The sequence below is a fragment of the Cupressus sempervirens genome, chromosome 11 (assembly GCF_028749045.1).
Source record: "Cupressus sempervirens isolate cs-2001-9-10 chromosome 11, ASM2874904v1, whole genome shotgun sequence".
NCBI classification, from domain to species: Eukaryota; Viridiplantae; Streptophyta; class Pinopsida; order Cupressales; family Cupressaceae; genus Cupressus; species Cupressus sempervirens.
This window is the reverse complement of record NC_143128.1, coordinates 249,943,087-249,961,022: the sequence shown is the minus strand read 5'-3', so window position 1 is coordinate 249,961,022 and position 17,936 is coordinate 249,943,087.

The window sequence follows — 17,936 nt, the reverse complement described above, 5'->3', positions numbered from 1 at the left end:
ACTGAGGAATCATCTAGAAACATTTGAGGAATCTGGGATATGATACCACTATCTTCTATTACTAATGGGGTCTGTTGGGACATAGTTTGATCTATAATAATATTATTTTTTGCTATTCCACCCAACCATGACAAAGCCTTATTCTTATGCTCTTCAATTCTAAAAAGTTCAGACAAGGGCACTTTTACAGTAATTTGAGATAACATGGATATCATATCAATAGGTTCCACCACAGTAGGTTTTATAATAGTACCTAGAATCAGAGTCTTTTGAGTAGTAGGCACCACATTTTGCTTGATAACATCTGGTTCTGACTTCTTTGGTTGCACAACTAGTTTTGTTGCTTCACTTATATGAAATTGAACCTTCTTCTTTGGTTCCCATTTCTTACCCTTGTTCTCCTTGATTTTAGGCACATCTACGCTGACTTTCTTGTCTTGATCATTCATCTTATGAGTGATGTCCTTGATGAAGACACTAGATGGCCTTCTTGCATCATTATTTATTGCTCTATTTCTCAAATTATAATTACTATGGACTTGTGAAATCATTTTGGCTGTAATTCTTTCAATCTCCTCCTTGGAGGGCATTCTTAAACTTGTGAGACCTACATCAGAAAATGTACTGCATACCTTATCTGTATCATACCCTTCATCATCTGAAGGTACTTGCTGATGATGTAGTTGGTAAGCAATTCTCTGGCTAGTAACATTATTTTCAGGCTCTTCTGAATCAGAATCTATCAAATCATCACACATACTCACCATATTACAGCTTATATTGTCATGGTTTTTCTCTTCTGTTTCTTCTTCAACTTGCACTCCTTGGGCTTGGGAAAATGATTGAGCAACAACACAATAATCAACAGAATGAGGTGATTGGCATATAATGCACCATGGTACATCATCATTCATATTTACGGTGTTCCTTTGCAAGGGGTCTGGAGTACCCTTATCCTTCACATTTTGGGTTTGGTTGGGAACTGGTTTACCATCTTTCCACTGAGTGGTGTAAGGGTAATTCTGCATCCTAGGCTACCTATTGAAGTTGTTATTATTCATAGGGGGTCTTTCAGCAACATTTGGCTTATTGAAACTAGTGGGATTCATCTTCTTGAGCATTTCTAAAAACTGGCCTATAGTAGCTTCTTTGGGCTTTTTTCCTATAGGAGTTTTGTCACCCTCCCTTTTATTATTGTTTTTAGGATTAAAAAGCTTAGGATCATCCCTCCTACCTAGTTTGCTAGATGCCTTTCTATTATTCTCTATATTTACTGCAACTCTATAGGCATCTCTCAAAGTTTTAGGATCTTTATCCCTCAATTGATAAGCCATTTTTCTATCAAAAGCATTGAAATAGGTTGTGAGACAGACATATTCATTTAACCTCATGAATTGAAAAAGTTTGTACATACCTTTTTGGAATCTCACATTGAAATCAAATGTGGGCTCATTTGGATTCTTCTTGATATTGTTGAACTCATTCAACATGAATCCTGCATTGGTATTGTCCCCATACTGCTCTTTGAACAACTTCTCCAAATCACTCCATGAGGTAATACTATCATCAGGCAACCTCCTGAACCAATCCCTTGCATCCTCTGTTAGTGAATGCACAAACAATTTCATTACCATGTCTTTGTGTTCAACTTCATAATCATTCAACATGTCAATGAAAATCCTCAAATGATCTTCACCAGTAACAACATTATTTCCAAAAAACTTAACCACTTTATCCCTTAAATCAAATGATATGGGATGGGGGGCACCAGGAATACCAACAAATGATATCTGTCTATACTTGTCCAGGTATATAGGTTTCTTCAGGAAACCAGGAACATTTGAGGTACTAGTTATATTAGCTTGACTTAGTAGAGCAGCTTGGGACTATTGTGGTGGGACAAATGGGACTTGAGTGCCAATATTGGAAGATGAGGTAGGAGCAGATTGGGGTATTCCCTGAGTTGAAATTGTGGGAGCACTAACTAGTGCAGTATTTGTAGGTGGGATAGACAAATTGGGCTATGAGGCCATTGCAGAATTAGACTTTATGAATTGGATTTTCCTTCTAGTTTCTGTAGCTTGAGCTCCATTCTCAACCTTCTTAAGCTCTTTTGCAAGATCTTCCCTCTCTTTTTGAGCCTTCTCAAGATCTAGATCTAACTTCGACATGGAGGGTTGTATAGGTTTGCTTGGTATAGCTTGAGGCTCATTTATTTGGATTCCTATAGCCTTGCCTTTCCCTTTATCTGAAGCTTTTGCAGTGGGCTCTATAGGATCAACTTGAATAGGTTTATAGGCTTGAACTTGAGAAATAACTGGTTCTGGCCTTTGATTTAGGTGTTTCTCCTATTCTTGCACTTTAGCTCTCAGATTATCAACATCTCCAAAAACATCTTTATGGAGAATTGTGGTATTCTCTTCTAATTTTTTATTTTTCTCTTTCAAAGTAGCCATCCTTCTCAGCAGAGTATCTCTTTCTATTATGGCATCTAAGGTGGCTTTCTCCTTCTCCTTTTCAAGACGAATGCATTTAGCTTCTTCCTCAACAATCCATTTCTTAAAAAATTCTATCTCAGAGTGCACTTCTTTAGGATCTGTAGAAGTTGCCTCAGAATTAGCAGGGTCATCCAGATCTATAAGGTTTGGTTCTACATATGGGGCTACTATGAGATTAAAAGGATTATCAGATGAACTCCTAAATCCTAGCCTATAATTCATATCTGCTACAGGATCTGGTCTTAATGAAGCAATTCCCATAGTAGACACATCCTTGTCTTGAAAAACTCTCTCATCTAGTAATGGGGTACTAAAAATACCTCCTAACAGTCTTGTAGTTTTGGATTTAGAGCTAAGTGAAGAAGACTCTCTTCCTATTACTGGTTGATAATGGGAATTGATGGAAGCATTACCTCTGGATTTCCAAGTGGGATTTGGATCTGTCTTTTTCTTATTCTAGTTCTTCCTACCACCTTGGGGTAAATCAGTATACATTGATACATTAGGATTGGCTCTCATGTAAGCTCTTGTGTTTTTTCTCTTGTCAGCCATATTCACCTTTTGTTACAATAAGCACTAGCTTCAAAACCCTGACTGAGTTACCACCCTATTTTGATAAAAATATAATGACACTTTAGCTGACCAAAGGAAAATAATACACAAGTAGGAACAAAAATAAATGGCATAGACAGACCAATCACTGATATAGTAAGACTGTAACTCTTGCTTGTTAGATAAGACACTTGGATAGGCTGGGTACGTCAGTGTGCAACAATAGTACTTGGGCTCTATCTTCTTTAAATTCTCAAGGTTTGACACTAAAAGATTCCCTTATAACCATGGGCAAAACATAGATCGCATGACACACACGTACACAGCAGGACCAAAGAAAACTATAGTACTTTTCACAGATGTGTTGGACAATTCCCTAGTAGAGTCGCCATTTTGTTAGTGTGTTTTAAAAAAGTACTAAAACTACTAAGTGACAAAAATGCTTAATACCAAAATGAATTTACATACACAATCTAAAGATCAGCCTATTCTTATTAACAATGGCATATGTAAGGTATTTGGACCCAACTTCAACAAAACCACAAATGGTTTTCTACTCTTTTGGCTCTGCAAAACCAGGGTGGGTGTACCCAGGGATGGTTCAAAACTGATGCAACTGTATGAGGATTATTCTTAGTTTCATTCTGATTCTCATTTCAAGATCCTCAAAAATATACATAATTCTTACTAACTTGATAAACACATCCCATAAATAGATATGGCCAAGAAGTCTTCTATAGATCTGCAGATGTTTTCAACAACAATGGCTAACTGAAGCTAAAACATTCTGTGCAGACAAGTGCTGGCCAACTTTGAAGATCTATAGGAAATAAAAAGTAAAATTTGATTTGATGATGCATTTGAAAAAACATTTGTAGGATATTTCTCCTTCCGCTGAAATAACTTGATCAGTGCCTAATCCATTGGCGTTCAGAGTCTATAGCAAATTCTTAGATCTAATTTGTTGCCTTACAACAAATTTTATCAGCAATTCCTATCAAAACTTATCATTCAAAAATCGTTTTCAATACTTAACGAATCTTATCACATTCATCAAAGCCTTTATTTAATCCATTGAATTAACAGCAATGATAAATGGATATACAACCTAACTAGATTGCATTCATTTGTACAAGCTTTTACTCATACAACATCAAGATAGCTAAGTATTTAAAAGGATACAAAATTCAGAAAGAACTGATATGGGGATAGTTCATAAGTTGTATTCATTTCCTTTGAAAATGGTATATCCTTTACAGTAGACTCAGAATGGCCTTCAGAAAGAAACACAGCTCATTCAATATTCATGTATTCTCAGAGACTTTGCAGAAAAATACATTACAAACTTGCTTTCAAAATTTGGACCAAAAACCAGACTAAGCACAATACTTAGAAGAAATAGAATTTAGACCCTTCTTTAGCCTTGGAATCTCACTTAAATAATGTGAGATGCAACAAGCTTCAGGCTAAAGAGAGTGACATGTGTCCCCTAAAAGATACTGACGAATGTCTATTGTAAAAGACAAAAAACAAATAACAGAAAAGCTAACACATCAAACCATCCTGGGTGGGTCCCTTTCTATTATACTTCTCATTTATTTTAACAAGAAGATAGGATCTGATTCTCCAATTATTCTTCATCCTTAGAGTAAGTAGCCATGAGGTTTGAAAGTGATGTATCATCTTTAGTTACCTGTAAATTTACTAAAACTTTGGGATTTTCCATGTCCTCATTATTAACTTCGGGGGTGACTTTTACTTTTACATTTTCCTCCTCATCATCTTTTGACATTTGTTCTAGAAACTAATTTTTCCATTTATTAAAAGCATCATCATCTGGCCAATCAAAGCTCAGAGCTTCTCTTTGTATCATTATTAAAGAATTTGCATTTTCTTCTAAAACATCAAATTCTTTCCTCATAGCAGTACAAAACAACTGTATTTTTACTAGCTCTTCATTTGTCTTTGCCCAGAACTAGTGGCTAGTTTCACTTATGATGTTTATTATTCTTTCATTTAATAACTCATCCATCTCCCTTTTCCACTTTTCTTTTTCTTTTATTGTATCAAAAAATTCTAAAGCACAAGGAAATAGGGTGAATTTTTCAGCATTGTATTGGGAAAAATAGAGTGTTAATCTTCTCTGTAAAGAATCTCTTTCATCATCAAAATTCTCTAGCTTATTTAATAAATCAAAAATCTTCTCAACTTGATGATAAGGCATTTGGATTGCAGATATACATATGATTGTAATATCATTATTTCTCTCCCTCCATTTCTGTGCAATAAGAGTTAGTTTATCCTTATCCCTGTTCAACTCATCCATGAGGGCTGCAATTCTTGTCAACTGATCAAAAAAAGTTGACCATTGTATTTTATCCCTCAGATATATTACACCTTGCTTTAATTTTTCTTCATATTGATTTCTTAATTCTATCTGCAACTCATGCAATTTTGTTTTTTCTTCTTCAAATTCCTCTGCAGTATAGAATTGGGGTCTTTCAGGGGTGTCAGGTATTTCAATAATAGGGGTTGATCCAGATCCAATCAATGGCTGTGAAGAGTATGCAATTGTAGGTGCACTGGATTCTCCCATTTTTCTTTTCCCCAGTATCCTCTCCATTTGAGACATTTTGTTTTACAATAATTGTATCCGTATACCCCTTTCCTCATATGCCTTCAAAACTTCTTCAAACCTAGCATTGATTTGGGCAAACTTATCTTCTTCTTGTCCAGATAGAACACCACCCAATTTTAGCATTTCTGAAGCCATTCCCATTACTTGTTTACTACTTACCTCACCAGCCCTATATACTGTCAATGTACTAGTATGTTATGCAATGGGAAACTCATGCATCCTGGTACTTTCTCTCTTATCTATGGACCAAAAATAAGGTCTTGGTGGTCATCACTAAATTTGATCCTTCTATGAGCCTATAAGACTTCTTTAGCAGTTGTCAGTTGAACATCCTTCTGATTCCTTACTGAATCAAAAACAATAGCATTCGCTATATCCCATTCTGGCAGAAGGAAGACTCCTGATTTTTTAACTATTTACCTTCCAGGTTCAGGAGTGAACCGGGAAAAATCACTCAAAAACTTTGATTTTACCTCTTCCTTGATAATTGGGTCAGATTTATTTGGTTGCTCAGCCTTGATCTTTTCACAAGCTTTCTCAAAATTCTTTATATTTAATTTCATAAAAACTGAGCAAAAGCCCTAGATCTTACAAAATTTTCATTATTAATAAATATTTCAGAAGCCTGGGCAAAAATTGGGTCAATTTCCTTACCTTGGTAATTAGCAATGGTCAAGTCCAAGGAAGGTGTAGGAGGTTCCTGTGGCTCTCCGACATTCAGGTTTGTAGAAGTGACAATCACATCCCCATCTCCTCCCATTTGTCTAAGCTGTTCCTTTAGAGATGCCTCATCATCTATTTGGATTGGGGACTAGCTTGGGGAGTATTGTTCTTTTTGAGAAGAAGAAGACCCTTGCTCCAATTTTTGTCTTTTTGGAGAGCTGGTTGCAGATGGAATTCTTGGCCTTGGCTTCTCATGAGTGGGTACCTGTTGCACACTCTGAACCATGACATAACCTACCCTTTTCTGCAATGTATATTGACCAGGAGTTACTACATTTCTACCACTCATTCTTCTTTTTATTTCTACTGCCTTGTCTGGGTGCGCCTTGATAAATATATCTTTCTTTTCATTCATAGTCTGAATTATTAGAGAAAAATTATTCATTAATGCCTATATTTTATCTCCCTAGTATTTCTTATCTTTCAATGGGTTGTACTGGGGGTCAAAAGCATTAATGAATTCTAGGTTTTTACTGAAAACTATCCATTTCTCTTTCCTTAATTCTTGCTCCTGCAATGTGAAAATATTTCTGATTATATCCTCCAGATAGTAAACCCGATGTACCATATGGGAAGCTCTCACCCTTTCTCTTAATAAATCATAGAATCCTTCAGGGTCAATGAATCTGGCGTGAGATTCTGCCATGTTATATTTATTTAAAAACAAATTTAAATGCTTCCACCCCTTTTTTACAAAAACAAAATCATGCACTACAGTAACCATTGGAAAGAAAGTGCCCTTCTTGACCAATTCCCTCTCATCTATAGTACCTATTTACCACAAGAGCTCGGCTATCCCTATCTTCAAAGGTACATGAAAAGGTAACACATGAGGTTTTCCTAAGAAACCATAAACTCTTATTACTATTGAAACATTGTAGGGAATTATATCCCCCCAGTTGTGACTGACAAGTAACCCTTTAGCATGGTCCTTGGGTCTGATCAATTCTAATAGTGCTTGTGGGATTCTAGGGCTATCTCCTCTTAAAAGCAGTCTAAGCTTTGATGCAAAATACCTGTCAAATCTTACATAACTAGCATCAGTGGCCTCTGAAGTCATATCCACACTCCATAATTGCACTGGATTTCTTTCTCCATCCTTTGTGGTTTCTAACTCCATACCTTTGGAGAAGAAAGCATATCCTTTGTATAAACATACATGCATCATCAATGAATACCAACAGAATGGTTTGTTTACTTTCCCCTTTGCTATTCCAACCAGCCCGTTGTGAATCTCTTTTGCTAGGAAAGTGGAAAAATCTAGAATGGTACTCATTCCAAATTGAAGGGTTTGAGCAATTATAAGGACCACAGAACCTAGAATTTGATCACCCTCATCGATCCCCAAGATCTTGCAAAGAGAAAGATATATTGCTTGAGCTCTCAGATTGAAATGTCTTCTTAACAATGGCTCTGGAGTACTGGCTATGATCATAGGAAAATTTCCAACCCTAGCAGCATGCTCATGTAGTGGCCCTGTTCTCAAATACACTCGCTGTGCATCATATCTAGCTTGCAAATCATCTAGATCAATGATTTCATGCACATCATGGTTAGGGTTCAGGTTGAAAACCTCACTGAACAATTTAGGGAAAATCCTAAAAAGGTTGACCCCTAAATGATTATTGACCCACCCTGTGATGGGATCATACCTCTTTGCTAGGTCCATCAATAAATCACTATCAAAGAAAACACTAGGGACTACTAATTTTCCAATGTCAAATTCCCATACATTGCTCATAGGAGTGTCCAGATTTCGCTTTGAAAAGCATTTCTTAAACAACTCCAAACCTCCCATGGAAACCTAGGCATCCCTTATCTAATTAGCTTTGTCATAAAATCCTTCTGCCACAACGAATCTAGGGTTTTTTTGAATGAGCTCCCTTCCCTTTGTTATTTCATGCACTGATAAAGGGAATTGTTCAAGAAAATCATCATGCACTGAACATTTTAGATAATCTTTTTATCCAGTAAACTCTTTTCGGGGCAGCATTTCTAATGAAACTTTGGAAAATTCACAATAGCAGATGCTTCAAACTTTACTCAGAAAGTCACAGAGCACTTACCTGCCAGAAATCGCACTTCTACACTATATGATGTCTTCTGCAATTTTATTGGAGTATTAACTGAGAAATTTCGTGCCTTAGCTCTGAAATCTTGAACGCCCTTCTCTTTCTGTACTTTGGTGATTCATTAATGGTGAAATTGTGTGCTCTTTTTATGAATTAAAATCGCACGCACCAGGTCTGGATCACATTTACTCTCAGTAACCATTGCCTGCAATTTGCACTCAAATTTGAATCTCGTCCGTAGATTTTACCAGATCGCATGGTCCTGATTTAAAATAACATGGCTTTACAGTATTTTTTGAAAAATGCTACGTGTCATCATTGCGCTTCCCTGCATTACTTAATAACTTGCATCTTTATTATGCGGGGATGCGTCAACCGTCGATCAAGACAAGATCGACGATCAGAATAATCCATTTCACATTAACGACCAACTAGCTGTACTGACCAACAGGAAATTGCCATATTAGCTTATACTGTCTGACAACACTTCATGCCAGCGGATACCGTATCTTCTTTTTAGCAAGCAAGTGTTTGACATCATCACGAACATGTGTCACCACTACGCTTCCCCGCATTACTTAATAACCTGCATCTTTATTATGCGGGGATGCGTTAACCGTTGATCAAGACAGGATCAACGATGATACTGCTTCTTATTCATTAAGAAACCAAAAACCTTCTATGCATACCTAGCATTACACATCATCAATCATTTGTGGTGTAGCATACTAAAATATCTAACCCCACGTTGCTACGCATCACCATTGCACTTCCCTGCATTACTTACTAACCTGCATCTTTATTATGCAGGGATGCATCAACCGTTGATCAAGATAGGATCAACAGTGATACTGCTTGGTAAGTAATCTTCATAGCTCTACTAATGAATCCACCAATGATATCACGAAAAAACAAAACGTGTGCAAAAGTATTGACAAATCTAACATACAGGAGCTTTTGCAGCGTACTGGATCTCACCAAACATCAGGGGCTATGTGTCATCATCGCGCCTCCCCGCATTATTTAAAAACCTACAACTTTATAACGCGGGGATGCGTTGACCCTTGATCTCTGATAGATCAACGGTGATTGATAAACACTTCAACTTGGCATCCTTTCAAATGGAATATTGCAATTAAAGGTACACAAAGAGTTTTCAAAAGGCATTCTGACGTAAATAAAATATTTAGGATAAAAACCCTGCCAGAATATTTGAAGAAAATACCTTTGTTTTTAAAATTTGAAAACAAAGGCATCACAAAACAAAGACATAACTGATTTTTCACCCAAGTACCAGAAAAAATTCCTATACTATGAAAAATCACACCAACAGCATGAAAGTAAATCTAGATCCAATTTTAGAGCACCAAATGAAGTGTGAATCTATGAAAGTGTGTAAAATCACTCAAGCCAAACACATGAAAGGGTTCATTTCATTTCCAAATTCAAATGTTATAGAGATCTAAAAAAAATTTGGTAATCCTTGCAATGCATTTTTTTTCTTTCGTATCTTTTTTAAAAGCTTGAATGCTTAGTCGCAACGAACAAAGAAACAATCAAAACAAGCAAACACAAGATATGCAATATATATCCAACTTATGCAAAACTAGGGTTAGATCCAAAAATATAATTTTTAAGAGTGATAATAACCAGCAAGTAACCCAAATGAAAGCTCACATCATGTATTGATCCATGTGAAAATTAAATGCAAGCTATTCATTAAATGCCCTTTTTTTAATATTGATTTTTGACCTAGTCAACAGGATTGGGCCTATATGAAATGAATTTGGATCCTAAACCCTAAATGAAAAAAAGAAACCCCTATCAAAAATTAGAGAGCTTTCCAAAAATATTAGAATTTTGAGAAGATCTTTTCAATTGTGCCCTAGAGAGCCATTTTTGTCAAAATAAACTATTTTTTACAAATCAAATTATTGAGCCTTAATATGATCTCTAAAATCAAAATAAAAAGAACCAACCCTATTTAGAATTTAGAGGTTTTCTAAAAATGTATCAGTTTCAATTTTTTTTTTCTAATTTGTGCCCTAAAACAATTTTTCATGAAAAATCAAGAAAATTTTATAAAAAATAGAAAATACTTCAAAAAAATATAATTTTTTTGTTGAAGCTTCTTTGATATGTCATCAACCTAAAAAATAAAATTCAAACCAAAACACCAAGCTATTTGGGAGATATGATCAAATCTTTAAGATCTAGGGTCTTTTGTCTCCAAAAAAATCCACATTATATCCAAGATTTCTCAAGAATGAGGTCTCGAATGGCGGCTCATAACTCTCTATTCATGGAGTGGAAGGGTTTGTAATGGAGGCCCTTAGTTTGACCTAGTTTGTGCACATACAAATACACCATAAAATGAGAGATTCAAAGATCAAAATATGCATGCAAATAAAGATGCAAGCTAATCTAAATGATAACAATGCAAAGCAATGCAAGAAAGGAAATCTAATCTATGAAAGAAAATAACAATGCAAGATTAATCTATGAAAGAAAATACGGATCTAAGCTACTATAAAAATGTAATGATGGATAATAACGATGGAAGCCATGGATGCATGAGAGAAGAAGACAAGAAGATAGAAGTTCTCAACAAAAAGCTTTAATGCTCAAACTTCTTCTCCAAAAATCACTCTCCATACCTGTAACAAAACAATAGCATAATCGTGGATGTCAAAAATGAGGAGAGGGCTCTCCCTTATAAAGAAGAATGAACGATTAAGATTAAGAGGAAATAATATTTAGTCAAGGGTGGAGAAAGAATAATTCATAATGGAATCCCACTTAGAAATATGTGCATTTAAGTGTGGAGGAAAAAATAATTTATTTATTTATTATTATTTTTTAAAGTAGGATTTTATTTAATTAAAAGGGAACAAGTTCTTTTAATTAAAGCTGAAATATTTAATTAAATTAAAAGAGGGTTTTTTCTCTTAATTAATTAAATGTTGATTAATTATTTAATTAAAAGAGAGGTTTTCTTTCAATTAAAAAAGACTTAGGATAAAATGATCAAACCTCAGGAAATGTTGAAATAATTTAATTAATTATAATTTGATCAAAAAAATTGATTTGAATTGATTTAATAAAATATTGCAATGCATTGATTCAAGAAATTTGATAAATTGAATAATGGGGGCCCATAGTCTAGGCGGCCATTTTAGGGTGCATAGAACATTTACATGTTTACATTCATCAAAGTGTATTATCTTAGGAGAGTGAACTACTAGTTAACATTGTTATTCAGATTATAGTAGAGATCGAGTTACAATAGGTTAAGTAGAACATATAATGTTTAATGTTTGATTGTTCAAATTGTACTTATGGACCTTGAGGAACTAATTCACCCTCCCCCCCTCTCAACTATTCTAAACATTCTAACAATTAGTGTTAGATCTGTTAGTGCTTATAAAAAGAATTTTGAAGGTACTTAAAGCTAAAGATCGTGACAGTAGCAAAGATGAGAAAGGAGAACTTTCCTGCATGGAAAAAATTAATGACATTACACAAATCTAGTATCAGTGATGCAGCAATAAAATTTGTTGACAATGAATATGTGAAGATAACAACTATTCCTCTAACTATACAACAACTAAAAGAAAAGAAAGAACACAATCAAGCAATGTTGGAGATTGCTTCAACACTAAGCTATGTCGAGTTTGATGATATAAAAGAATTTGATAATACAAAATAGATGTGGGATAAAATGAAGACCATATATGGTGGAGGTGACAATGTCTTAAGAGCAAAATTTGGAAGCCTAAGAGAAAAATTTGATGAAATGAGAATGATGGAAGATGAGAACATAGTGGAGTATTGCATAAGAATCAAGGAAGTTGTTAATGTTATTCAAGGTGAAAATGGAGAAATTAAAGATGAAACAGTGATAAGAAAGGTATTAAGAACTCTACTTCCTATATATGACATTAGGGTTTTTGCAATACAAGAGTTGAGATGTGCTCTAGGTAAAAATTTGACTTTGGAAGGTGTAATTGGTAGACTACTACTTTTGAGATGTCTAATTTTGATAACTATACACCTTCTATTATTGAATATGATTTTAAGTCACAATCGATTCTTACCAAAAGAAAAGGAAAACATGTGAAGAGTGACAGTGACACTTTTGATGATGAACTTGATGAACTTGAAGCACTTATTACAAAAATATTTGGAAGAGGAAGAGGTAAATAAAAGGGTAAATTACCTATTATTTTTTTTCATGAAACAAGGTTGGTCATATAGCTCCAAGATGTCCTAACAAAGAAGACAAGGATGAGAGAAAGGGAAGAAAGTACAAAGGAAAAAGAGATGACTGAAAATACAAGAAGAACAAGGATGGAAAAGGTAAGAAATCTTGTTATACTGCTGAAGAAGAAATTGATAATGAATCTAAAAATAATGATGATTAAGTTGTATATGTTTCTATGAAAGAATATTTTGATGAAGATGAGAAAGTGCTTTAATTTCATATGTGAATAAATGTGATAGATGGATAATTGATAGTGGATTCTCTAATCATATGACTAGTGATAGAAACAAATTTGAGGACATTGGACCAAAAAAGTGTGGTTGTGTCAAATTTGGTAATGATATTCCATGTGTTGTGAAAGATAAAGGTACAATTCAATTGACTGACAAAATCAAGTGTGATAATGTTTACTAGGTGGAAGGACTTAACTATAATATGTTGAGTGTTTAATAGTTAAACAAATCAAGGTATAGAGTCAGATTCCATCAAAGAAAGGCCAAGATATATGATGCTGATGGTATGCTGATTGGAAGTGGTGAGCAGATAAGAGGTAACTTGTTCTATCTAGATTTATCTAATGAGACATGTTTGTTTGCATAGCAAGAAGATGTTTGGTTATGACACAAGAGGTTATGTCAAGTAAGCTTTGACAATTTGGTGAACATTAGTAAAATAAAGAAAGTAAGAGGGTTTCCAAAACTAAAGAAGCCTGATAATTCTATGTGTAAACAATATCAATTAGAAAAAATGATAAAGTCTAGTTTCAAGAGGAAGTGATATTTTGGAATTAGTTCATACTAACCTTTGTTGACCTATTGATGTTCAAAGCTATTGTGGAGATAAGTATTTCATTATATTTATTAATGAATGTGATGTTTCTCAAAGCTAAATTTGATGTTTTTTAGTTATTTAAGTTGTATTTGGCTAGAGATGAAAAAGAAACAGAGAAGAGTCTGAAGTGTTTTAGATCTGATAGAGGTGCTGAATTCATTTCCAATGAGTTCAACTCATTCTGTAATGATAGAGGAATTAAAATACAATTGTCAAGAGAAAGGACCCCTCCTCAGAATGTGATAATAGAAAGGAGAAACAAATAAATAATGAACTATGCTAGAACATTGATGATGGAGAAGAATGTATCACATAAGTATTGGAGAGAAGGTATCAATACTATTGTCTATACCTTAAATATAATACAAGTCAAGAAAAGTACAAATGCTACACCTTTTAAACTATGGTATGGATATACTTCTAATGTGAAATATTTCAAAATCTTTGGAAGAAAATGCATATATTCAAAGATAATATGATTGGAAAACTTGATGCAAAGAGTGATGAAGGTATTTCCTAGGATATTCCACCAAGAGTAAAGCTTACAAGTGTTTAAATTCTAAGATTAACAAAGTTGTGAAAGGTGCAAATGCGAAAGTTGAAAAATTTGCACAACAAAGTGATATTAAATGTAAGAGGGAACTTGAAGATTATAGTACATTCATCTATGTGGATGATGATGCTCCTAACACTCCCATGGAATAATAAAACTAAGTTGTAGTTTCCCTACAGATAGGAAATAATGAAGTGCAAAAATAGGTTTCCAAGGATTAGATAGTGGGTTCTAAGCAACATGTAGAAGATGTTGAGTCATAGATATGAAATGCTGACCATTAGATAGAAAATGTCAAGCATGAAAAATTAGAACTTGAACCCAAATCAGAAAAGGATAATAATCTTGAGATTAAGTTTCAAGATGAACTTGTTGAAGAACAAAGAAGGAGACCACTTGTGCTAGCCAAGTATTTAAGAAGATATCATAAACTTGAACAAATCACTGGAGATGCAGAATCTGGTGTTATGACAAGAAAGAGACTCATAAATTATGCATGCTTACTTTGTGAATTTAAACCCAAATCAATTAAGGATGCTCTCTATAATGAAGATTGGATCTAGACAATGAATGAATAAATTGAACAAGTTGAGAAGAATAACACTTAAACCCTACTACCTAGACCAAAAGACAAAAATATAATTGGAATAAAATGGGTTTTAAAAAAGGTGAAGTTATAAGGAACAAGGAAAGATTGGTATGCAAAGGATATGCTCAAGAAGGAGTTGACTATGGAATTTTTTTTGCTCATGTAGCAAGATTGGAAGGTGTTAGAACTCTACTTGCATATTTAGCTTACAAATTTTTAAATGTATATTAGATGGATGTCAAATGCACATTTCTAAATGGTATACTTAAGGAAGAAGTGTACATAGAACAACTAGAAGGATTTTTGGACCCAAACAAGAAGAATATGTTATGTAAACTAAAAAAAGCTCTGTATGGATTGAAACAAGCTCCAAGAGCATGAACTGAAAGAATACATAATTACTTAGTGAAGATTAATTTTGAAAGGATAAATGATAACAATAATCTATAGTTGAATACTAGTAAGAACAATAAAGTACTAATATGTAATGCCCTACCTAGAGATCCTTGGAATACAAGGATAAAATACACACTAAATAAATCTTCTTAAGATAAGTTACTTAGAAGCAACAACATAAAGTAACCAAGTGCAAGAATGAAATATCTAAACAAAGTGATAATAATAGGGAAGATGGCTAAACTCACATATTCACCTACACCAATGAAATTCTTACAAACACTTCCAAAGATATCCAAGCATTAAACCAAAAATTATGAAACAAAGATCACGTGAATCATGAGAATATACCAAGGGTGTGTTCTTTTTAAAACCCAAGGTAAAAGTTTCTAACATGATGAGATATACAAGTCAATTTGACTAATCATAACATAATAAAGAATTACAAGTAGAGTTCAACAATGATCATGCAGAAGATAAAGGATCAAAGTTAAAACCACTCATCTACTAGACACCATGCTGAAAGATAAATGCCAAATCCTAAAATTAGCTAAGTCTAAAATCTTGAAGCCTTAAAATATGGCTAAGTTTGAATTCCTAAAGCCTTGAAATTTTCTAGAATCTTTATCTTAACTTGGATAGATCAGGAACCTATCGCAAATAAATCATCACATATATTAAAATATATGAAATTGGCCAAGTCTAAAACCCTAAAGCCTTGAAATTTAGCTAAGTCTAAATTATTGAAGCCTTGAAATTTTCTAGAATCTTTATCTTAACTTGGAGAGATTTAGAACCTATCTTAAATGAATTTTCACATATATGCCAACTTACACTTAAACGATATATTTTATTCACCTTATAATTGATCTATTTTAATATGGGAAGATGCAAGACCCCAAAGGATAATTAAAACCATATTTTACATCTTCTCAAAGTGTGTGCAAACAATCACTATTTTACATGTGAGAAAGCAACCATGATTCTTGCACAAGTCAGGATTCTCTCTTGCACGAGATTTATCAATGAACCACACGAGTTCTATCATTAGATGGATGTGATGCTTTTTTTTGTCACACAAGGAAGTACATGCTCACATGAGAGAATGCATGTTCATGCGAGAGAATGTATGCTCATGTGAGACAATACATTCTCACACAAGAAAATGCCCTTGCCATGCAAAAAATGCTAACAATGCATTAACAAGGAAAGAAGAAAATGCATAAAAATATGAAACCTCCACACTGAGGAGTATCAGATTCATGTAATTCAGGAATGATCACTCAAAAGTATGAAATTAGTTCTAAGAACTTGAATGAAGATAGATTGCACATTTTAATAACATATATCCATCTTATCAACACCATCAGTCTACAAAATGATCATAAAAAACATTTTAGTAAAAAAGAAAGTATATAGTGCGATATAACCAAGTCAAATCAATTGTGCTCATTTCCTTCCTACCATAATGGAATCATGAGACCACAAGGGCCCTAACCATACCCACGAGAATGAATCTTAAATTTCTAAAAAAATAGTTGGAGTTGTCTCATGAGATCATTCTTACCAATAACAATCAATTAACATCATAAGAACAAGTACATCCAATATGCTAATCTATCAATAACATCACTAATCTAAAGTAGTAGTAAGAAACATTATCTAGAAATATGATACAACATCATGATAAAGTAATGTATCAAGTACCATACTAATCATCATCTAATCATGATATCAAATGCATCCAAAGTAAAACATAAATCACTTGATAACGTACTCCAGATACACCAAAGTACCAAGTGAATATCTAGCACTAGCTATAAACTAGAAGTACACCATCTCTATACACTAGTCCCCAGTAGTGGTATAGGTAGCTATGCCTCCCAACCATGTGGTATCCATAGGTTGACACCCTTTGCGCTCATGGATATAATGATCCGACCACAACCACATGTCATATAACCATCCAAGGATAACACTCATTTCAAATTGTATAAAGGAATAAAAACAATATCATGAGATAATGCAATACAATAAGTCCAGGATAGACACTCTATGGGTCTACTATGTAGTGACTCTAGTGGAGTGTAACTCGCTTGGCATTAGAAAGCCTAAGGTAAATGTCATGTGGAAATTCCCTCTTAGGAGGCCATCACACTATGTCCTTGGTAAACCCATATAGACACCCACCCTCAGAAAACCCATATAGGAACATACCCTCAAATCTACCTGCATAGATATTCTCTTATCTTATCTTAGTTTTATTAACCTTTAATTTATTTAGTTGTCACTTATTATAAAATTCTACACATTTACCTTGTCAGAGATGGTACCTAGGGTAATGAGAGAAGCCACTCCACATGTCTACCCTACATACCCATGCTCATCACACAATGAGTGCCTAAAGGAAATACAAGTTCCCAACCCAACCACTAAATGAATAACCAATCAACTGACCTATATCTAGGAGTTTGGGTCTCACAAGAACCTATAAAGTGCATGCCCACATGCTCATGTGTGGGCACAACCAACTATTGAAAGTAATCAATAGAACCAATGCAAGGGTTGGATATGATAAAAGAAAAAATTGATACAAGTATAAAAACTCACTCAACCGACCTATGTCCAAGAGTATGGACTCAACATGAATTCCAACAAGGCAACAAATCACCAAGCATCATGAACTCACTCATCTGGCCTAAATTTGGGAGTACATATTCAAATGAATCTAAATGAGGTGACAACACACCCAAACATCATGAATTCACTTGATCGACCTAAATCCAAGAGTATGGATTCCACACGAATCCCAATAAGGCA